Raw genomic sequence first — 24010 nt, 5'->3', positions numbered from 1 at the left:
CGCTCCAATATCGGGGGAAGCCCATGTGGCATTTCAACGGGGAAGACGATGCCACCCGCTGTGGCCGTAAGGGTCCGGACTCCGCTACCGCTTTGGCAAGGATATTGTCCAATTTGTACAAAGGGGAAGAGGAGGAATTCCTTCGCATAAAAACGCGGGACGGATTCTCCATGTACAACCCCCCCAGAGTGGGTAAGTTGCCATTCTTTTCCCTGCTTCACTCACTCTATCGTTCTTTCGCTAAGATTACTTGCATCAATGCTTCTGAGCGGGAACTGAGGAGGGCGTAGAAGGAATCTTCAGCCCCTCCCCGCAACCAGAGAACCCTAGAAGGGCCCTAGATCCGGGACTCAAAGTAGATTCGGATATGACTGTGGAGCTTGTCAACGGGGTATTTTATCAAGCGAGCTGGGATGGCGCCCTAGTGGCCATTACGGCCGACTACCCTGGACTACTCCCCGTGTCACGTGTAAGCCGAGCTAAAAAACCCTATCCTCCGAAGAGGACTCCCCCTAGGTATTATATTTTACCCTCGAGGCGTTGTTCTATTTGCAGAAATGATGACCGGAGCGAGGGGCCGAGCCCCTAGGGACTCATCAACCACGGGCGTTCGGATCGGGTAGGCTCAAGAGGAAGGTGGTGAGGGTTGACACACCGCTACAGAGGTAAAGTAATAACCTGCCCTGTAATTATAGAATCTGAAATATGATAGCGCCCTTTGTGTCTGGCAGGAAGAGGAATAACCGGACTATTTTCAGAGACCTCACCAGTCACGCCTCCACCAGCCGGGTCCCAGAACCGGCTTCGGGGGTGGAGGCGGACACGGGGCCAGCACCGCAAAGCTCCCCGAGGGAGGATGCGGATACGTGTTCGGCCACGAACTCCAAAGTGGAGAGCGCCATGAATCACCGGCGCCGGAGGGCCGTGCTTCGTAACAACATCTTTTCTGAAGAGGCTTTTAATGCCTTCAATTCGAGGACGCATACGTCCGAGCTGCTCGAGGCGGGCTGGCCAAGGCGACGAACCAGTACACCCCAAAGATATACGGGTAAGAAATTTTGATAAGTATATATAGCAGTAGCCCCTGAGACTTGAAATAGTTGGGACAATTGTTTGAAGGATCAATTTATGTACAGGTCCTTGTGGACAAGAATGAACAATTGGCTCGGGAGCTAGAGGCATGTAAGGCCCAGCTGACTGATGCAGTAGCCAAGTTAGAGGGATCCCGAAAGGTCCCCTCTGGTAATATTTGTCTCCATTATACACAGATGTACCAGTTGGAAAATGGCTGGTGCGGTTAGTCTAATAGAAAATTCTGCAGACAATCCCGGGGTGAGTCCGGAAGGCGTAATGGGTGACAACTCGCATCTCCAATGGCAGCTAAAGGCTGGCGAGCGCATCCTTACGCAGGTGACGCAAGAGAAGAATAAGCTACAAGATGCGAATATTCGTCTGGACGTGGAATTAAAGGACGTCCACACCCAACTGGTGGACTCCGTGAAGGAGAACAAAAGGCTTCGACGCGGCATTTATGGTAAGAGCTTAAGCGAACTGTGTGATAGTTCGGCGAGGAAGTTTTTTGAATTTTTTTTGCTTGCAGGAATGTTAACGGGTCGCCCTAAAGAGGAGATGCCCTCATCTGCAGGTGATTTGCTGCAAGAACTTTCGCAGATGCACGAGCGTGCTCGGCAGGTGATGCACAGCGTTGCTCAGGCCTTGTGGCCATCGAGCCTCCTGCCGAATGGCATGGGGGAACTTGCGGACCTACTTCAAGGAGCCCGGCGGCGCTTCCATCTGTGGAAGATATCAGAATGCTGGCAAGGAGCAAGAGAAGCCTGGGCAATGGTGAAGATGCGCTACACCAAGCTGGACCCGAACCATATGGCCGAAGTAGGACCGGCGGGGCCCGATGGGCAAGAAATTCCCGTGAGTCTGGTATATGACCAGGTAGCATTATCCGCTAAGTATTCTCAACGGGATTGTAGGCTAGATAGCCTGTTAGATGGTATAGAGGAGGAATATAGTCAGTCTCAGTGACTGTGTAATTTAATTGGCATAAGTAGCCCCTAGCCGGATTGAAATCATTTGTCATGGCGGACCTTTTCGCTTCAGCCCCCGGATCCTATAGTCCGGGGTGTGTCCGAATACCCGCTCGGTTATACAACAATTGGGGCATGCATGGAGACCAGGCGTAGGGGTCATTAGTGCTTGAACAGACAAGTACCCAACTAGTTATGTTATATTGCATGGATAGCAAGAAACATCTTCCAGGGATAATAGTTCCGTTAGGGGTTCCTTTCCCTGGGTATGCATGTGTCGATGCACATGTCCGGACTGCGAGCGATGGCGCAGGATACAAAACTTCTGGGGTTTTTTGTTGTAACCAACAAATACATCCTTTGTTCACCGATCGAATATTCTCTTAAGGAAACTAGCTTTCGGCTTCACCCAGTCTGAGGTACACATCCGGCTTAATCGGCAGTAACAATCACAGTGGTGCTCCCCTTATGCCCTAGCCAAATTAATGGGAACGTAGGGCATAAACACAAGAGCCAGGCAACCCAGCTTGGCCACATCTTAAGTCATATCGATGCATATAATGGTGAAGAAAAGGCACATATGGAAAATGAATGCATATGCGATGGGCAAAAAGCCATTTAAAGTAATTATGTCTAGCTTCCGAATAGGAAGCCCCCAGGTACAGCTTACACACATAGTACAGCCGGAATGGTCCGGGAGTCCGCACTGTATTAAATACTTTGTGTGGAAAGAAAAAGGGGCGAGAAAGGAGAGAAAAGTCGGGAGCATAATTAAAAAGGAGGGGTAAGGAGACGAACACTGAGTCCGGCGTTAGGCGTAGAATCTCCGGAGTCTGGCCGCGTTCCATGGGTTCGGCTCGAGTCTGTTATCGGGTGCATTACATAGACAGTACGCTCCTCCGGTGAGAACTTTGTCAATGACGAAGGGACCTTACTACTTGGGTTTGAGTTTGTCCTTCTTCTTCTCCGGTAGGCGTAGAACGAGCTCGCCAATATTTTAAGTTTTGGCCCGCACTTCTCTGCTTTGATATCGTCGAGCCTGCTGCTGATAGAATGCGGAACGGGATTTTGCGACATCGCGCTCCTCCTCCAGGGCATCCAAGTTATCCTGTCGATCTAGCTCGGCTTCCATCTCTTCGTACATGCGTACGCGTGGCGAATCATGTATTATGTCGTAGGGTAGTACTGCTTCCGCACCGTACACCATAAAAATGGTGTGTATCCGGTGGTTCGATTCGGTGTGGTCCGCAGCCCCCAGAGTACGGAGTCGAGCTCCTCTACCTAGTGCGTATCCGATTCTGTTAAAGATCGCACTAATCTGGGTTTTATGCCGCTCATGATGAGACCATTTGCCCGTTCGACCTGGCCGTTTTTTTGGGGGTGGTAGACGGAAGCGTAGTCGAGCTTAATGCCCATTTTGCCGCACCAAGTTTTCACTTCATCGGCTGTGAAATTTGAGCCATTATCGGTGATGATGCTACGGGGGACACCGTACCGGTGTACAACCCCGGATATGAAGTGTGACACTCCAAAATTTTTACTTTGGCTTTCAGCAAAAACTTTATGGTTTTTTGAAAAGAGGCCATTTAAAATTTTCTAGAAAACCTTCCTCTTAAGAGACTTTCTTTTCTTTGGCAAGGTTTTTATTCTGACTTCAAACTTTGGTGTTTGACCTTTTGAAACTTCTTCTCTGTTGGTTCTCTCTCTAAATTATTTTTGGGAGTTTAATCTTTTTCTTTTAAAAAAGAAACTCCATGAAATTTGGGATTTTCATATCTTGGAACCACCATGACTTGGCATTCTTGCCCATGTGGTAAAACCCCTCCAAAACCTCCCCTACAACTTGTGATCAACCTAAATTCTCTGTCCCAACTAATCCAAACTGGTTTTGGATTTTTATTCCAATTATTTTTCCCTCAATTCAATTCTGAAAATTATTTGGAGCCCGAGAGATTTTCAAAGCAAGTGCCCTATTGCATTTGAGTTTTGACCTCAAACCAATTCTCCTGGATTGTCCTTTGAACCCACAACCCAGAACCATCTTGATCCACTCCTCCTCTTTTCAAATTTTTCAAAATTCAGTCTCTGCAAGTTTGGACCAGATTTGCCAAATTTGGTGAAATTCATATCTACACTCCTCCAAAAATTCCACCAAAATTCAGGCAGCCTATTTGAGCAAGGAGAAGCCACCCCACCAAAAATCAGCTCAAGGAAAAATCACCAGAGGCCAATTTCATTCGGTCGAACACCTTGTGGGCACTGTTACTGTTCAATGTTCAGAAATTCAGTTTCAGTGTCATCTTCAGTTTCGACAGTTTCAGTCACGCGGCCACAGTGCACTTGGCACGTTGCTCGCGGCCTCGTTTGCTTGTCCGAAGCTTCACACGCGCACTTGGCGCGACCCTGGCGTCGGTGGCGCCCTGGCCCGCCTGCGCCAGCGTGTCTTGCGGCGGCCGGCTCCCCGTAACGGCCGACAGGGAGGAGAACGGCGGCGCAACGCCGTTCGGCACCGCCCAAATCTTCTGGTGGCTCCGCGTGGCCTTCTCCGTGCCAGCGCACGCATGCGGCACCGTCGCCGTGGCGCAGCACGCACGGAGAGCGCTCTCTGCCGCCGACGGGCCCGCGCCACCCCGTTCCGTCGAGCTCGACCCAAACGCCCAAACCCCGGCCAGCTTAGCACAAAAATGGACCCGTTGAACCTCCGTGATGACGCTCGACCCCTAACCACCCCGACCGAGCACTGCGCCACCGTAATCGCTCGCCGGAAATCTCCGTTCACGGCAACCGCCTCGGACCGCCTATATAAAGGGGTCCCGAGCTCACTCTCGTGCACGCAGCACCCCCACTACTCACCAACACCCCGCCAGGCCACTGGGAGGACCTCGAGGAGGTCTCCTTCCCCGGCTCCGGCCACCTCGCCCCGCCTCGGCCTCCAGCTCGATTCACTTCGGTGAGGCCACCTCCGGCGCCCAAACCTCGTCCGTAGCCCTCTCTTGCACCCAGTAGTCTAACCCCCACCTCAATTTAATCTTTGCAGCCCTCTCCGACGAGCTCCATCCACGCCCGAACCACCGTCCGCCGGAGTTGAGACCGCCGTCGACGTGCTGCTCACCGGCGACCAACACCACCACCCACCGTTGCGGAAGGACACGGTGAGCACATTGGTAACCTCTGATCCCCATGCCTCGCCGTGGATCGCCGCCGGCGACCACAGCAGCTCTCGGGCGCCGACGAGCCTCGTCCCTCCCATTTGAAATTTAAACATGACAAGTGGGACCCGCTGTCAGCCTCTCTGTCCTTTCTAAACGAAGCGTTATCTGAAAACGCCTTCTGCCAAATACGTTTTCTCTTCGGGCTGGCGTAATCGCTACCGAAGCGTTTTCTGCTTTTATAAACTAGCCCCTGGAAATCTTCTGTTTCATTACAGATAAGTCCCTGGACAAAAACCCTTATAACTTTTAATCAGAAAAGTATTTTTGATTGATTCTTTTTCTGTTCTCTTTAAAATTTTGTCTAGTTTTTTATCAGATTTATTTGAAAAATATTTGGTTTACCTTCTGTGCTCTCCTTGGTATTTACGTTAGCGCATATATCTTCTTTAAACGTAGATACCGAAGGAGGTGACGGAGCCGCGAACTTCACCGAGCTAGGCTCCGACTACTCTGAACCAGGCAAGCATGTTTGAACTTTTGATATGATGAGTGTCTTGGCATGTTTTGCATTTAGTTAGTTTCATGGCATGCCGGTGAGTATACCGATGAACGTTATTTTATGTGATAATGAGGTAAGTGAGTTCGATGATCCATACGTGGATGAATGTGAATATGAATGGCCATGTGTTGGCATGAGGATGGGTACGACGGCAGTGTTGTAGCATGCCAGTCTTACGCCAGACTATGTGACTTCAGTGTCAAACCATATCGGTCCAGTACCTATCATTTCCTTCCTTGTACTACCACATGTTTTCCGCAAGGAATATGGTTTAGTAAGTTCCAAACCGCTTTCATGGTACACACCAAAGAGGAGAGGCCGTGATGATGGTTCCATGGCCCTGGATTAAAGCCAGTCATCCGGTCAGGGGGCATGGGTGTTTCCGGTTGGGACCGAGAGGGGGGCACCCCTTAGAGCGCGCGTATATAAATTTGATCCCATGCTATTCGAGATTGTGATCTCCCCGTCTCAAAAGTTTTTCTTGGACGATGACTAGGGTGATTCCTAGCATCGAGAGGTAGGATGGGTGTGTACCGGTTAGCTGTGTTTTCTTCTGAAATACCGTAAACGGAACTAGTCCTTCGTGACTACGGAAATCCGTTGACTGTGGGAAAAATTTTGTACAAACTCTGCAGAGTCATATATTCCTCCAAATCATCTCTTCCATGTCAAGTTTCGTTCCTTCTTATCCTAATCAATTGTCAGCTTTGATGACAGAGACTCCGGTGAATCGCATGAGTGCTAAGTCCGGTTAAATGATCACTCCTGTGGATGGACTAACCCGTTTGTTTTCATGAATTGAATGTTTATTATGAGTATTATTTACTTGTGAATAAAAGCCCTTTATGTGATGTCGCTCAGACGTCCGACTGTGGCATTTCTTTTAAAGCCCTTTCTGTGATGTCGCTCAGACGTCCGACTGTGGCATTTCTTTTAAAGCCCTTTCTGCGATGTCGCTCAGACGTCCGACTGTGGCATTTCTTTTAAAGCCCTTTATGTGATGTCGCTCAGACGTCCGACTGTGGCATTTCTTTTAAAGCCCTTTATGTGATGTCGCTCAGACGTCCGACTGTGGCATTTCTTTTAAAGCCCTTTATGTGGTGTCGCTAAGATGCCCGACTGTGGCATCATTTTCCTTATTTTTATTTGTTCACCTTTCGAGGCGTCGCTTCAGACACCCGATCGGTCCTTATTTATGTTCTGTGGAATTTCAGGCGGACTACCGCCGTTTTCCCTTTTTACTTACCCGTTATGCCAGTTTTATTTATTGTGCATTAAGGAATTAATCATGTTGCATCCATGCATGCATTTGTTATATCTTACGTCCGAACTGTCTTGCGAGTACTTTCAAAGTACTCACTGGCTTGTTGATTTGGCCAGATGCTGACGAAGGCGATCTCATGGATGAAGAGTTCGATAGCGAGCCCGACACTTAGAGGAGTCCCAGTCAGTCTTGTGCGACCCTGGATTTGGCCACTGTTTTATATCCGCTTCCGCTACCAAATAAATTCATCGAGCCTCTCCTCGACGCTCGATGAGATGACAGACGTAGAGTCTTGTCTTTCTCTCCCCGCTGTGTTTTTCCACCACCAGCCTATCCTTGAGTCAGTAGTATGTCTCCACACCACTGTGTTCTGTCCGCCATTATGTATGATTATTGGCGTGCTTGTAATAATTTGGTTGAGCAACCGTAGTTCGACCCTGTAATATATTTTATGCTACTGGCTTATTGTATCAAGAATTTGTCTGCCAGTGTGGAGGATTTCTCTCATACTGGACTTAAAAGATTGGCTTTTCAATAAATATTTTTATTGGAAAACCGGTCGTGACAAGCTTGGTACCAGAGCCAGGCTGACTGTAGGAAGCCACTAGGTGCGATCGCTAATTGGTTATTAGCCTGATAGAGCTAATTTATATTTTTGCAATGGTAGTCATTTTCTGTCAGTCAGCATAAATTTATGATCTGACCCTGCAGAATTTTGCCTACTTTTGTAGATGGCCGACGTCAGCTGCGAGTCTCAGACCTTCGCCAACGTACCCGATGGGTTCGTCAAGCTTCTTTCTTCCATCGTTCAGGTCGCGATGGGGCCATCCGTGCGCCCAGTCTTCACACTCTACCAGCACCGAGTCAACGACAGTCTGACCATGCACCAGGCCGCGGTGCAGTTCAGGGGAGGGCGTGGTGAGTTACGCCGCTTCCGGTTCGTGGGAAGAGCCATGCCTACGGAGAGGCATGCTATGCAGATGGCAGCCCGCGAGGCGATAGCTCGTCTCAGGGATGTCCTTCCCGTGATGAAGACTCGTCGTTACCGTTATCTTCCGTGCCATGTGCCTTACACCTGTCACTACGCATATTCCTGCCCCAGAGGAGAACGAGACGAGGCTTTTGAGATGCTCATTGAGTATCTCCGGGCCCTGGAGGCAGCCTTCGACAACCTGGTGGACGACTTCGTAGCTACCCGCATGGACTCAGTCCATGGCTGTGCTGCCAACAGGAGGGAGCTCCTACCCATCGCTCCGCCACCGACTTTTGTCTCGTCATCAGCATCTTTTACGCCTACTCGTCGCCTGCCTTCTACCGAAGAATTTAACCAAGTCATTGCACCCACTCCAGCGCGTACTACACCAACCTTCGCGCCCACTCCTGTACGTGTTGCTCCGCCCCTGGCGACCGCTCCGCCCGCTCTGCGCAACACTACACGTATGGAGCCCATTAGCGAGGAGGAGGTCGAGTCCCCAACCTCGCTACGCCTCGCCCTCGGCAGGGCAAGGGAGGTCGTCAACATTTCTGCCTGAGTACGCTTAGCTGCCGTGTGTTGTACCGCTTTGTAAGATATGTGCATAGGCTGGGAGAAGTAGCCTGTTTTCGCATCATGTAGGATCTGGAGAAGTGCACTAGCCTTAATAACATGTCAGGATTAGGTACGCATATCCTGAGTGATGTACTGTATAATTACCGCCCGCGTGTAAGATGTGTAATGAGCAGTCCTTCTCCGTGCGCAAGTCGTTTTATTTTTCTTAAGTAAGCTGAGTTATTTAATTCTATTTGCCAGCTTTATGCATTTTATGGTTTCATTTTGCGACTCTTTCCGCTTTTCTTATGGGTTTTACAAAATATATCCCCAGAGTGAAAAATGTCTCGTCCTTGGACTCGCTCCATGCCAATTCCATCAGAGGAAAATTATGATGCACAACCCAGCAACGAGTTCACTCAGGGACAGTCAAGCCAACCGGGAAATGAATCGGCACTTTCACAAATGTGCCGCCTTTATGAACAGAGTCAGCAACAACATCGTGAAATAATGAACCAAGTCATCAACATGGGAAATCACCATGGACAGTATCAGCAACATTCCAAGTTATCTGAGCTACAGAAGACACGTCCTCAAACATTTTCTCACACTGACAAGCCTCTTGAAGCCGAGGACTGGCTTCGAGATATGGAGAGGAAATTAATTATTGCAAAGTGTTCAGATCTCGAGAAAGTACTATATGCTCCACACTATCTCACAGGAGCAGCCGCATCGTGGTGGGAGAATTTTCTGCACATGCATCCCAACGAAAATGACATAACCTGGGATGATTTCAAGGAAGGTTTCCGTGGTGCACATATTCCTAAGAGTATTATGAAAATCAAGAAGAGAGAATTTGATGACCTCAAACAAAGAAACATGACAGTGTCAGATTACAACAGTCAATTTACCCTATTATCCCGCTACGCCAATGAGGAGCGTATGACTGAAATCAAGAAGATGGAGAAATTCCTTGACGGTCTGGCGCCCGCACTTAAATGCCAACTGGTCGTGCACACTTTTCCTGATTTTAAAACGCTGGTGGACAAGGCCATTACTCTGGAAAATGAGAGACGCAGTCTGGAAGATATCCGCAAGCGAAAAAGGGACCAGACTAACCACACTCGCAATCACCGAAGCAAGATAGATTTTAAAAAGGGTGGGACACCCAAATTCTCATCCAATGTCTCACGCCCAATCAAGAATTTTCATGCAAGGGACAAGGAATTCACCTATCGCCCCGGCGTTACTTGTTACGCTTGTGGAGAAGAAGGGCACTATGCCAAACAGTGCCCCAAGCCAAGGAACTCAACCCCAAAGCCGAACAACGACAGCAATAATTCAGCGCCCAAACGAAACAATTTCAATCCCAACAATAACCACAGGAAGGGTCATCTGAACCACGTAACCAAAGAGGAGGCACAAAATGCTTCGGATATCGTACTCGGTACGTTTCCTGTCAACACAATACCTGCAATGGTTTTGTTTGATTCTGGAGCTTCTCACTCTTTCATCTCGAAAAGTTTTGCTTTGCAAAATAATTTTTCGATGCTTCCTTTGGAGAAATCCATAATAATCAAGTCCCCCGGGATTCAGCAAGTTTCTCAGAATTACTGTCAGAATGTGGTCATTGAGTTTGAAGGATTGGAGTTTTACGCAAATCTTATTGTATTGGAAAATAAAGGACTGGATGTCATCCTAGGGATGGATTGGCTAACCACCAATAAAGGTTTTATAGACTGTTTCAACAGGACCGTGATTCTCACACACCACCAAGGGAAGACAATAAGAGTATCAGCCAAGGAAGGAAAAAGACCCCGGCAACCGAGATTAAATAAGGTGGACGTTTCTGAGCTAAACAAGGTTCCAGTAGTGTGTGAATTTCCAGATGTATTCCCTGAAGAGCTGCCAGGCATGCCACCAGATCGAGAAATAGAATTCCGCATTGAGCTAGCACCAGGAACCACCCCCATATACAAGAAACCATACAGAATGGCACCATCCGAGTTGATCGAATTGAAGAAGCAGATAAAGGAATTACTGGATAAAGGGTACATTCGGGCCAGCTCCTCACCTTGGGGATCACCAATTTTATTTGCCAAGAAGAAGGATGGAACGCTGAGATTGTGTATCGACTATCGAGCACTTAACATGGTCACAGTCAAAAACAAATACCCGATGCCAAGGATAAATGATTTGTTTGATCAACTTGCTCAGGCCAAGGTATTCTCAAAGATTGACTTAAGGTCAGGATACCATCAATTGAAGGTACGAACGGAAGATATCCCCAAAACAGCCTTCACCTCCAGATATGGACTGTACGAGTTCACAGTGATGCCATTTGGATTAACTAACGCCCCGGCATATTTTGTTCACCTCATGAACAAAGTATTTATGAAGTTTATGGACAAATTCGTCGTAGTATTCATCGACGATATTCTGGTATACTCCAAAACACCAGAAGAGCACGCAGAACATCTCAGGATTGTACTAGGAGAGCTAAGGAAACACCAATTGTATGCCAAGTTCAGCAAGTGCGAATTTTGGCTAAGACAAGTAGGTTTTCTAGGCCACGTGCTGACTCAAGACGGTATAGCAGTGGACCCAGAGAAAGTCAAGGCCGTACTTGACTGGAAGTCACCAGCCAGCGTAACAGACATACGAAGTTTCTTGGGAATGGCAGGGTATTACCGCAGATTTATTGAAGGATTTTCCACCATATCCAAGCCTATGACACAGTTACTCAAGAAAGATAAGAAGTTTGAATGGACAGAAGCCTGCGAGAAAAGCTTCCAAGAGCTAAAGCGGAAATTAACAACAGCACCAGTATTAATTGTACCCGATATACACAAGAATTTTGAAGTATTTTGTGACGCATCCAGAAAGGGTCTCGGATGCGTGTTGATGCAAGAAGGCAAGGTTGTCGCCTACGCTTCAAGGCAACTTCGCAAACACGAGGAAAATTATCCCACTCATGATTTAGAAATGGCAGCAGTTATTCATGCACTCAAGGAATGGAGGCATTTTCTACTTGGGAATCGATGTGAGATATATACGGATCACAAAAGCCTCAAATACATTTTTACGCAGCCAGAACTAAATTTACGGCAACGCCGCTGGTTAGAATTGGTAAAGGATTATGATGTTGGTATCCATTACCATCCAGGGAAAGCAAACGTAGTGGCCGATGCCCTGAGTCGGAACCCCAGCTCCGACGGGAACTATCTGCACAGCTTGAGGCCCGAATTCCATCAAGAATTTGTCAAGCTCAACTTGATAATGGTAGCAGAAGGCACCATATCAAACTTGGAAATACAACCACACCTTGTGGAGAAAATTAAAGAGGCTCAGTCCGGTCACCCCAGCATTGAAGGAATTAAAAGGAAGTTGAGTATGGGCAAGGCCTCGGAATTCGTCATAGACAATGAAGGAATATTATGGTACGGAGAAAGGCTATGCGTGCCAAACATAGAAGACCTTAAACAGCAAGTTTTAACTGAAGCACACACCACTCCATATTCGATCCACCCTGGAGGAACCAAAATGTATAAGGATATTCAGGAAAGATTTTGGTGGCACGGTATGAAGAGGGACATAGCCGCTTTCATTGCATGCTGCGACTCGTGTCAACGCATAAAAGCTGAACATCAGAGACCAGCCGGACTACTGCAACCTAACAAAATACCTGAGTGGAAATGGGATGAAATAGGGATGGATTTTATTGTCGGATTACCTCGGTCACGACACGGGAATGATGCCATATGGGTCATCACTGACAGGTTGACCAAAGTAGCACACTTTATTCCAGTGAAGACAACCTACACCACTCAGAGGCTTGCCAGAATTTATCTTTCCCGCATAGTCTGTCTGCACGGTGTCCCGAAGACTATAATTTCCGACAGAGGCACTCAGTTCGTCTCAAGATTTTGGGAGCAATTACAACAGGCTCTGGGAACCCAACTAGCCTTCAGTACCGCATACCATCCTCAGACTGATGGACAAACAGAACGCGTAAACCAAGTTTTAGAAGACATGCTGAGAGCATGTGTCCTCACCTATGGAACCAGTTGGGAGGACAGCCTGCCATATGCCGAGTTCGCATACAACAACAGTTACCAGGCCAGCCTGCAAATGGCTCCTTTCGAAGCCCTATACGGAAGGAGATGTCGTACCCCGTTAAATTGGTCAGAGACCGGAGACAGCCGCATCTTCGGACCAGATATGCTCAGAGAAGCCGAGGAAAAAGTCAAGCTAATCAGGGACCGACTTAAGACCGCTCAAAGTCGACAGAAAAGTTATTATGATCAGAAACATCGTAGGGTCAGCTTCGAACCCGGTGAATTCGTATACTTGAGAGTATCCCCGATGAGAGGATTGCAACGGTTTAAGATTAAAGGAAAATTAGCACCAAGATTCATTGGACCATTTTGCATAGTGGCACGAAGAGGCACTGTAGCCTACCAGCTAGACTTACCCGAAGACTTGTCCGACATTCACGACGTGTTCCACGTCTCTCAATTAAGGAAGTGCGTAAGCAACCCAGAGAAACAAGTATCTCATGAGAACATTGACATACAGCCAGACCTCACTTATCGAGAACGTCCCATAAGAATATTAGAGGAGTCTGAAAGGAGGACCCGACAGAAAACCATCAAGTTTTTCAAAGTCCAGTGGAGCAATCACACCGACAGTGAAGCAACCTGGGAAAGCGAGGATTTTCTTCGGACAGAGCATCCACACTTATTTAAGGATCAGCTGAAATCTCGGGGACGAGATTTTTCCTAAGGGGGTAGGTGTTGTGACACTCCAAAATTTTACTTTGGTTTTCAGCAAAAACTTTGTGGTTTTTGAAAAGAGGCCATTTAAAATTTTCCAGAAAACCTTCCTCTTAAGAGACTTTCTTTTCTTTGGCAAGGTTTTTATTCTGGCTTCAAACTTTGGTGTTTGACCTTTTGAAACTTCTTCTCTGTTGGTTCTCTCTCTAAATTATTTTTGGGAGTTTAATCTTTTTCTTTTAAAAAAGAAACTCCATGAAATTTGGGATTTTCATATCTTGGAACCACCATGACTTGGCATTCTTGCCCATGTGGTAAAACCCCTCCAAAACCTCCCCTACAACTTGTGATCAACCTAAATTCTCTGTCCCAACTAATCCAAACTGGTTTTGGATTTTTATTCCAATTATTTTTCCCTCAATTCAATTCTGAAAATTATTTGGAGCCTGAGAGATTTTCAAAGCAAGTGCCCTATTGCATTTGAGTTTTGACCTCAAACCAATTCTCCTGGATTGTCCTTTGAACCCACAACCCAGAACCATCTTGATCCACTCCTCCTCTTTTCAAATTTTTCAAAATTCAGTCTCTGCAAGTTTGGACCAGATTTGCCAAATTTGGTGAAATTCATATCTACACTCCTCCAAAAATTCCACCAAAATTCAGGCAGCCTATTTGAGCAAGGAGAAGCCACTCCACCAAAAATCAGCTCAAGGAAAAATCACCAGAGGCCAATTTCATTCGGTCGAACACCTTGTGGGCACTGTTACTGTTCAATGTTCAGAAATTCAGTTTCAGTGTCATCTTCAGTTTCGACAGTTTCAGTCACGCGGCCACAGTGCACTTGGCACGTTGCTCGCGGCCTCGTTTGCTTGTCCGAAGCTTCACACGCGCACTTGGCGCGACCCTGGCGTCGGTGGCGCCCTGGCCCGCCTGCGCCAGCGTGTCTTGCGGCGGCCGGCTCCCCGTAACGGCCGACAGGGAGGAGAACGGCGGCGCAACGCCGTTCGGCACCGCCCAAATCTTCTGGTGGCTCCGCGTGGCCTTCTCCGTGCCAGCGCACGCATGCGGCACCGTCGCCGTGGCGCAGCACGCACGGAGAGCGCTCTCTGCCGCCGACGGGCCCGCGCCACCCCGTTCCGTCGAGCTCGACCCAAACGCCCAAACCCCGGCCAGCTTAGCACAAAAATGGACCCGTTGAACCTCCGTGATGACGCTCGACCCCCTAACCACCCCGACCGAGCACTGCGCCACCGTAATCGCTCGCCGGAAATCTCCGTTCACGGCAACCGCCTCGGACCGCCTATATAAAGGGGTCCCGAGCTCACTCTCGTGCACGCAGCACCCCCACTACTCACCAACACCCCGCTAGGCCACTGGGAGGACCTCGAGGAGGTCTCCTTCCCCGGCTCCGGCCACTCCGATCCGCCTCGGCCTCCAGCTCGATTCACTTCGGTGAGGCCACCTCCGGCGCCCAAACCTCGTCCGTAGCCCTCTCTTGCACCCAGTAGTCTAACCCCCACCTCAATTTAATCTTTGCAGCCCTCTCCGACGAGCTCCATCCACGCCCGAACCACCGTCCGCCGGAGTTGAGACCGCCGTCGACGTGCTGCTCACCGGCGACCAACACCACCACCCACCGTTGCGAAAGGACACGGTGAGCACATTGGTAACCTCTGATCCCCATGCCTCGCCGTGGATCGCCGCCGGCGACCACAGCAGCTCTCGGGCGCCGACGAGCCTCGTCCCTCCCATTTGAAATTTAAACATGACAAGTGGGACCCGCTGTCAGCCTCTCTGTCCTTTCTAAACGAAGCGTTATCTGAAAACGCCTTCTGCCAAATACGTTTTCTCTTCGGGCTGGCGTAATCGCTACCGAAGCGTTTTCTGCTTTTATAAACTAGCCCCTGGAAATCTTCTGTTTCATTACAGATAAGTCCCTGGACAAAAACCCTTATAACTTTTAATCAGAAAAGTATTTTTGATTGATTCTTTTTCTGTTCTCTTTAAAATTTTGTCTAGTTTTTTATCAGATTTATTTGAAAAATATTTGGTTTACCTTCTGTGCTCTCCTTGGTATTTACGTTAGCGCATATATCTTCTTTAAACGTAGATACCGAAGGAGGTGACGGAGCCGCGAACTTCACCGAGCTAGGCTCCGACTACTCTGAACCAGGCAAGCATGTTTGAACTTTTGATATGATGAGTGTCTTGGCATGTTTTGCATTTAGTTAGTTTCATGGCATGCCGGTGAGTATACCGATGAACGTTATTTTATGTGATAATGAGGTAAGTGAGTTCGATGATCCATACGTGGATGAATGTGAATATGAATGGCCATGTGTTGGCATGAGGATGGGTACGACGGCAGTGTTGTAGCATGCCAGTCTTACGCCAGACTATGTGACTTCAGTGTCAAACCATATCGGTCCAGTACCTATCATTTCCTTCCTTGTACTACCACATGTTTTCCGCAAGGAATATGGTTTAGTAAGTTCCAAACCGCTTTCATGGTACACACCAAAGAGGAGAGGCCGTGATGATGGTTCCATGGCCCTGGATTAAAGCCAGTCATCCGGTCAGGGGGCATGGGTGTTTCCGGTTGGGACCGAGAGGGGGGCACCCCTTAGAGCGCGCGTATATAAATTTGATCCCATGCTATTCGAGATTGTGATCTCCCCGTCTCAAAAGTTTTTCTTGGACGATGACTAGGGTGATTCCTAGCATCGAGAGGTAGGATGGGTGTGTACCGGTTAGCTGTGTTTTCTTCTGAAATACCGTAAACGGAACTAGTCATTCGTGACTACGGAAATCCGTTGACTGTGGGAAAAATTTTGTACAAACTCTGCAGAGTCATATATTCCTCCAAATCATCTCTTCCATGTCAAGTTTCGTTCCTTCCTATCCTAATCAATTGTCAGCTTTGATGACAGAGACTCCGGTGAATCGCATGAGTGCTAAGTCTGGTTAAATGATCACTCCTGTGGATGGACTAACCCGTTTGTTTTCATGAATTGAATGTTTATTATGAGTATTATTTACTTGTGAATAAAAGCCCTTTATGTGATGTCGCTCAGACGTCCGACTGTGGCATTTCTTTTAAAGCCCTTTTTGTGATGTCGCTCAGACGTCCGACTGTGGCATTTCTTTTTAAAGCCCTTTCTGCAATGTCGCTCAGACGTCCGACTGTGGCATTTCTTTTAAAGCCCTTTATGTGATGTCGCTCAGACGTCCGACTGTGGCATTTCTCTTTAAAGCCCTTTATGTGATGTCGCTCAGACGTCCGACTGTGGCATTTCTTTTAAAGCCCTTTATGTGGTGTCGCTAAGATGCCCGACTGTGGCATCATTTTCCTTATTTTTATTTGTTCACCTTTCGAGGCGTCGCTTCAGACACCCGATCGGTCCTTATTTATGTTCTGTGGAATTTCAGGCGGACTACCGCCGTTTTCCCTTTTTACTTACCCGTTATGCCAGTTTTATTTATTGTGCATTAAGGAATTAATCATGTTGCATCCATGCATGCATTTGTTATATCTTACGTCCGAACTGTCTTGCGAGTACTTTCAAAGTACTCACTGGCTTGTTGATTTGGCCAGATGCTGATGAAGGCGATCTCATGGATGAAGAGTTCGATAGCGAGCCCGACACTTAGAGGAGTCCCAGTCAGTCTTGTGCGACCCTGGATTTGGCCACTGTTTTATATCCGCTTCCGCTACCAAATTAATTCATCGAGCCTCTCCTCGACGCTCGATGAGATGACAGACGTAGAGTCTTGTCTTTCTCTCCCCGCTGTGTTTTTCCACCACCAGCCTATCCTTGAGTCAGTAGTATGTCTCCACACCACTGTGTTCTGTCCGCCATTATGTATGATTATTGGCGTGCTTGTAATAATTTGGTTGAGCAACCGTAGTTCGACCCTGTAATATATTTTATGCTACTGGCTTATTGTATCAAGAATTTGTCTGCCAGTGTGGAGGATTTCTCTCATACTGGACTTAAAAGATTGGCTTTTCAATAAATATTTTTATTGGAAAACCGGTCGTGACATGAAGTCTATTACTGGTCCGGATTCGGCCGTTTTAACTGGTTTGGCTTTGATCCATTTGGTGAATTTGTCCACCATGACCAATAAGTATTTTTTTCTTATGGCTACCCCCTTTAAGAGGTCCGACCATATCCAGCCCCCAGACCATGAAGGGCCAAGTTATGGGGATTGTTTGGAGAGCGGTAGGGGGCATATGACTCTGATTGGCGAAGAGCTGGTAGCCGACGCAATGTTGGACAAGGTCCTGTGCGTTTGCTCGGGCCGTCGGCCAATAGAAGCCTATGCGGAAGGCTTTGCTGACTAGCGCTCGAGCTGCGGCGTGGTGTCTGCCCAGTCCGGCATGGATCTCAGCCAAGAGTTGCCGCCCTTCCTCTTCGGAGATGCACCTTTGGAGAACTCCGGTCGCGCTTTTCTTGTAGAGTTCCCCTTCGTGGACTTTGTAAGCTTTAGAACGCCGGACTATGCAGCGTGCTTCATTTTGGTCTTCGGGGAGCTCCTGCCTATTTAGTTAGGGCAAGAAAGGCTCGGTCCACGGGGTGATTATGGCCATGATTTCGTGGGCCAAAGATGTTATTTTGGTGGCAGAGCCTTCGATTGTGTATGGTGGTTCGGAGTCTCGGGGTGTGTTCGGATCCGTGCTGGTATTGCCGGACTCCCCTTCCCATACTACGGATGGCTTGAACAGCCTTTCCAGGAATATATTAGGTGGGACAGGGTCGTGTTTGGCGCCGATGCGGGCAAGGACGCCCGCCGCTTGATTGTTTTCTCCAGCCACATGGTGGAATTCGAGCCCCTCGAACCAAGCTGAAATTTTGAGGACGGCATTACGATAGGCCGCCATTTTCGGATCCTTGGCATCAAAGTCTCCATTTATTTGTGATATTGTGAGGTTCGAATCCCCGCGCACTTCCGGGCGTTGGATGCCCATGGAGACTGCCATCCGAAGACCGTGCAACAGAGCCTCATATTCGGCTGCATTATTGGAGTCTGTGTATAATATTTGTAGGACGTACTGGACCGTGTCCCCGGTGGGAGACGTCAGGACTACCCCTGCTCCCAGTCCGGCTAGCATTTTGGAGCCGTCAAAGTGCATGATCCAGTTGGAGTACGCGACGTACTCTTTAGGGAGTTCGGCTTCTGTCAATTTGGCGACAAAGTCAGCCAGTACTTGCGACTTAATGGCTCGTCGTGGTTTGTATATTATGTCAAACTGTAGGAGCTCGATATCCCATTTAGCAATCCGGCCCGTAGCATCGCGGTTATTAATTATGTCATTGAGTGGTACTTCGGAGGCGACGGTAATCGAACACTCTTGAAAGTAGTGTCTTAGCTTCCGGGATGCCATGAAGACCGCGTATGCTATTTTTTGATAGTGTGGGTATCGGGATTTGCATGGGGTGAGGACCGTGGATACGTAATAAACCGGCTTTTGAAGCGGGAATTTGTATCCGTCCACCTCTCGTTCGACGACGAGCACTGCACTTACCACTTGATGTGTTGCAGCTATGTATAGTAGCATAGGTTCGCCGATGTTTGGCGCTGTTAGGACTGGATTACTGGCCAAGAAGGTCTTTATCTCATCAAGTTCGGCCGTGGTTGCATCCGTCCATACAAAGTGTTCGGTGCGCCGAAGGAGGCGGTAAAGAGGCAATGCCTTTTCTCCTATCCTGGATATAAAGCGGCTCAAAGGGGCCATGCATCCAGCTAGTTTCTGGATGTGCTTGAGGTCTGTTGGTATAGCCAACTGCGACAGAGATCGGATTTTTGCTGGATTCACTTTGATTCCTCTATTGGAAACAATGAAGCCTAGCAGCTTCCCCGAGGAGACACCGAAAACGCATTTTTACGGATTCAACTTGATGTCGTATGTCCGGAGGTTATCGAATGTAAGCCTCAAGTCATCTATTAGGGATTCGATGGGTCTAGTTTTTATGACCACGTCGTCCACATATGCTTCCACTGTTTTGCCGATTTGTTTTTCCAGGCATGTTTGAATCATGCGTTGATAGGTTGCGCCAGCATTCTTGAGCCCGAAGGGCATAGTGTTGAAGCAAAAAGGGCCATACGGCATTATAAAAGCTGTTGCAGCTTGGTTAGACTCTGCCATATTTATTTGATGGTATCCAGAGTATGCGTCGAGAAAACACAGCGAGTCATGTCCAGCTGTGGCATCGATGATTTGATTGATACGAGGGAGGGGAAAGGGATCCTTGGGGCAAGCCTTGTTGAGGTCTTTGAAGTCGACGCATAGGCGCCATGATTTGTCCTTTTTTGGTACCATTACCAAATTTGCCAGCCAATCTGGATGTTTAATATCTCTGATGAATCCGGCCTCGGGTAGCTTGGCTAGCTCTTCCCCCATGGCTTGTCGTTTGGGTTCTGAAAACCGCCTTAGAGTTTGTTTGACCGGTTTGTATCCCTTTAGTATATTGAGGCTGTGTTCAGCCAACCGGCATGGGATGCCTCGCATGTCCGAAGGGCGCCAGGCAAAAATGTCCCAATTCTCGCGTAAGAAATCTCGAAGTGCGGCGTCCATCACGGGGCTCAACTGTGTCCCGATGGATGTTGTCTTCGTGGGGTCCGTTGGGTGGACTTGGAATTTGACTATCTCGTCTCCAGGTTTAAATGAGGTGGACTTGGGTCGTTTGTCGAGTATCATGTCGTCCCTATCCACGGTGGCCTGCAGTGTTGTTAACTCTTCAGCTGCTAGGGCTTCAGATAATGCTTCCAGGGCTAGTGCTGCGGTTTTGTTTTCGGCGCGAAGTGCGACGTCCGTATCACTGGCTAGAGTGATGATTCCGTTGGGTCCGGGCAGTTTAAGCTTCATGTACCCATAATGAGGTACTGCTTGAAAGCTGGTAAACGCGTACCACCCTAGAAGGGTGTGGTATCTACTGCTAAAGGGAACCACTTGGAATGTGATTTCTTCGGACCTGTAATTCTCCGGGGTGCCGAATACCACATCGAGTGTGATTTTTCCCGCACACCGCGCTTCCCGAGTAGGGATGATTCCCTCGAAGGTGGTGCCGCTTTGCTCAATGCGGCCTTTATCAATTTCCATTTTGTTGAGCGTTTCTTCATAGATCAAGTTTAACCCGCTTCCGCCGTCCATGAGTACTTTGGTGAGCCGAAAGCCATCCATGATTGGGCTAAGGACCAGAGCGGCCGGTGCCCAGACAGTCTGGAATCGAGGTTCATCACTGGCATTGAAAGTTATAGCAGCGTCGTTCCAGGGGTTTATCTTTGCCACATGGCAAATTCCACAGAGCTTCGATGGGCTCGCTTGCGCCTATTGTTTGAGGCAAAAGTCTCAAAGACTGTTAGTACCATATTGTGTCTGCTGGCTGTCACGATCGGTTTTTCAATAAAAAGCTTATTGAGCAACCGACCTTTATATAGACCAGTATAGGAAAATCCTCCTTACTGGTAGACAAATCCTTGATACAGAAATCCAGTAGTATTAAATATTATACAGGGTTGAGCTGAGGTTCCTCAACAATTTATTACAAGCACGCCAATATTTTACATAAGGACAGATATGACACAAGGGTGTGGTGGCATACTACTGGCTCGACATAAAAGTGGTGGTGGATATGTCATAGTGGAGTGGGTAACAAGACTCCTAATCTTGCAGCCCATCAAGCGTCGAAGTGAGGCTCGATGAATTTATTCGGGTAGCGGAAGCGGATATAATACAAGTGACCCAATCCAGGATCGTACGGGACTGACTGGGACTCCTCTAGGCGTCGGACTCGCTATCGTACTCTTCATCCATGAGATCGCCTTCATCAACATCTGGCCAAATCAACAAGCCAGGTGAGTACTTTGAATGTACTCGCAAGACAGTTCGGACATAAGATATAACAAAAGCAAACATGATGCACCATGAGTAGTTAGCAATGCACACTCAATAATATATTTGTATGGCATGTAGAATAAAAAGGAAGTCAGGGGGTAGTCCTCCCAAAATCCCAATGAATAACTGGAAACCGGTCGGGTCTCTGAAGCGACGCCTCGAAAGGTGAAATAAATGAATTAACATGCCGCAGTCGGGCGTCTGGGCGACACCACATAAAGGGCTTATATTGAAAAGTAAATGACAGTGCGTGCCACAGTCGGACGTCTATGCAACATCTCAGAAAGGGCTTATAATGAAAGTAAATAACAGCGATGCCACGGTCGGACGTCTGAGAGACATCTCGAAAAGGGCTTATAATGAAAATAAATAACAGAGATGCCACAGTCGGACGTCTGAGCGACATCACGTAAAGGGCTTATATTGAAAGTAAACAACAAGAGTGCCATAGTCAGACGTCTGAGCGACATCACAGAAAGGGCTTATATTGAAAGTAAATAGCGAGTGTGCCACAGTCGGACGTCTGAGCGACATCACAGAAAGGGCTTATATTTCATCATTTATATTCAATAAATTCATGAAGATATATCACTCACAGGAAATACTCAGCACATGATAATAAACGGGTTAGTCCAACCACAGGAATAAATCATTAACCGGACTAAACACTCATGTTTGTTCACCGGAATTTTGTCACTAAGACTGATACTGACAAAGATAGGTTGAACACAGTCGTTGATCAAGATACGATTACTTGAATGATTTTTGACTCTGCAGATTTTGTACTACTTAACCACAGCCAATGAATTTCAGTAATCACGAAGGACTAGTTCTGTTTACGGTATTTCAGTAGGAACACATCTAACCAGTACACACCCATTTCCACCTCACGATGCCAGGAGTCACCCTAGGCAATGTTCAAGAAAAACTTTGAGACGGGGAGGCTACAACCTCGAATAGCATGGGATCAAATTTACATACGCGCGCTCTAAGGGGTGCCCCCTCTCGGTCCCAACCGGAAACACCCATGCCCCCTGACCGGATGACTGGCTTTAATCCAGGGCCATGGAACCCTCATCACGGCCTCTCTATTTAGTGTGTACGAGGAAAGTGGTTTGCAACTTACTAAACCATATTCTTTACAGAAAACATGTGGTAGCACAAAAGGAAACGGATGGTAACGTGACTTGATTCACGTTGACACTGGAGTTAAACGCTTTGGCATAATACTGGCATGCTTCAACACTGCCATCTTACCACCTCTCATGTCACCACATGATCATGTAAACTCACATCAAAAAGCATATGGAGTTTCGAATCTCACTTGCATCAGCTTTGCATGCAATATAACACTTACTGCTATATATACGAACATGCCATAAACTAGCTACTCAAAGAAAACATGCATAACACTCATCATATCAAAGGTTCAAACATGCTTGCCTGGTTCGGAGTAGTCGGAGTTTAGCTCAGTGAAGTTCGCGGTTCCGTCACCTCCTCCGGTATCTACGGTATAAAGAAAAATACGTTCTAACGTAAATACCGTGTGTGCACAAAAAGTGCTCCAAATATTTTTCAAATAAATATGACAAAAAACTAGACAGAAAAATAAAGGTGACAGAAAAAGAATCAATCAAAAATCATTTCCTGTTTAAAAGATATTAAAGTTTTAGCCCAGGGACTAGTCTGTAATGAAACAGAAACTTTCCAGGGGGTTGAATAGAAAAAGCCAGAAAAACATTTCAGATCGAAAGCTTATTTTGCCTGAAGGCGTTTTCCAAAGAAAACGGTTCGAATAAAACAGAGAGACTGATGAGGGGGTCCCACTCGTCAGGTTTGAAAGTTGGAGGGAGAAAACAGAGCGCGCTGGCGCCCGAAGGCTGCGATGGTCGCCGGCGGCGATCCACGGCGAGTTAGGAAGAGTGGGTGGTACCTACGGGTCCCTTGGGTTCTTCCGTACCTGTGGGTGCTGGAGTTGGTCGTCGGTGAGCACTACGTCGATGGCGGCCTCAACTCCGGCGGACGGTGGTTCGGGTGTTGTTGAATCTCGTCGGAGAGGGCTACGAAGGTAGAATTGAAGCTCGGGTTAGAGTACTAGGTGCACAAGAGGGCTACTGACGAGGTTTGGGAGGCGGGGTTGGCCTCACCTGAGTGGATCGAGCTAGAGCCCGAGGCAGAGTGGGGCAGCCGGAGACGGAGAAGGAGACCTCCTCGGGGTCCTCCTAGTGCCTTGGCGGGGTTCTAGTGAGGTGGAGGGAGTAGTGCTGGTCGAAGGAGAGATCGGGGTGGCTATTTATAGCCGGCCCGAGGTGGTTCCCGCGAATGGGATAACTCCAGCGGTGATTACGGTGATGTAGTGGTCGGACGGGTGGTTTAGGTGGCTGGGCATCAACGTGGAGATCCACTGGTTTCAATCAGACGCTAACCTCGGTTGGATTTGGCTTGCTCCGCGGTTTCGACGGAACGGCGCTTCGCGGGCCCGTCGGCGGCAGAGAGCGTGCCCTGTGCTTGCCGGGCCACGGCGACGGTGCTGCGGCGTGCGCTGGCAAGTAGACGGCCACGCGGAGGCCTCGGGTGGTTTGGGCGGTGCTGGACGGCGCAGAAAGTTGGCGCTGGCTCCCGCTGGCCGCCACGAGTGGCTCTGCCACCGCAGAAGCTGTCGGCGTCGGCGAGGCACGCCGCCACCGACACCTGTGCCCGTCCAAGAGAGTGTGCGGTGCTCTGGATAAGAAGCAGAAGCAGTGCGCAAGGTGCCAGAGCGTGCACTGGTGAGATCGACGCCAAGTCTCTGAA

Source organism: Triticum aestivum, chromosome 3B, assembly GCF_018294505.1.
Source record: "Triticum aestivum cultivar Chinese Spring chromosome 3B, IWGSC CS RefSeq v2.1, whole genome shotgun sequence".
Taxonomy (NCBI): Eukaryota; Viridiplantae; Streptophyta; class Magnoliopsida; order Poales; family Poaceae; genus Triticum; species Triticum aestivum.
This window is presented reverse-complemented; position numbering follows the sequence as displayed.